This window comes from Fulmarus glacialis, unplaced genomic scaffold, assembly GCF_000690835.1.
Source record: "Fulmarus glacialis isolate BGI_N327 unplaced genomic scaffold, ASM69083v1 scaffold28101, whole genome shotgun sequence".
In the NCBI taxonomy this organism is placed as follows: Eukaryota; Metazoa; Chordata; class Aves; order Procellariiformes; family Procellariidae; genus Fulmarus; species Fulmarus glacialis.
Window position 1 is genome coordinate 617 of NW_009191298.1, and position 206 is coordinate 822.

The 206-nt window shown below is 61.2% G+C and overlaps 1 protein-coding gene across 1 annotated transcript in view; it reads right to left on the reverse strand.

Annotated features, from left to right (window-relative positions):
* Positions 1–206, reverse strand: part of LOC104083238 (peptidyl-prolyl cis-trans isomerase FKBP10-like) — a gene marked incomplete at its 3' end in the record, with an annotated part of 2,628 nt that overhangs the window by 270 nt on the left and 2,152 nt on the right. The gene's annotated exons all lie outside the window — the stretch shown is intronic.

A 206-nucleotide genomic window follows, 5' to 3' on the forward strand; every position in this document is an offset into this window, starting at 1 on the left:
CAGGAGCCAAACCTTGCTCCTAGGCACGCAGCGAACAGGTATTGGTTTTTTCAGCCTACTTCATGCCCGTTACCACCCTCTCCTCCACCTTCCCCCCCGATTCTCCAGCCTCTCCTTGCAGCCCACTGCTGAGCACAGGGCAGGGGAGAGAACATCGGGGGATCTCCCCGCTCGGCCGCTTCCCTCCTGCACCTGGAGTCGAAGAG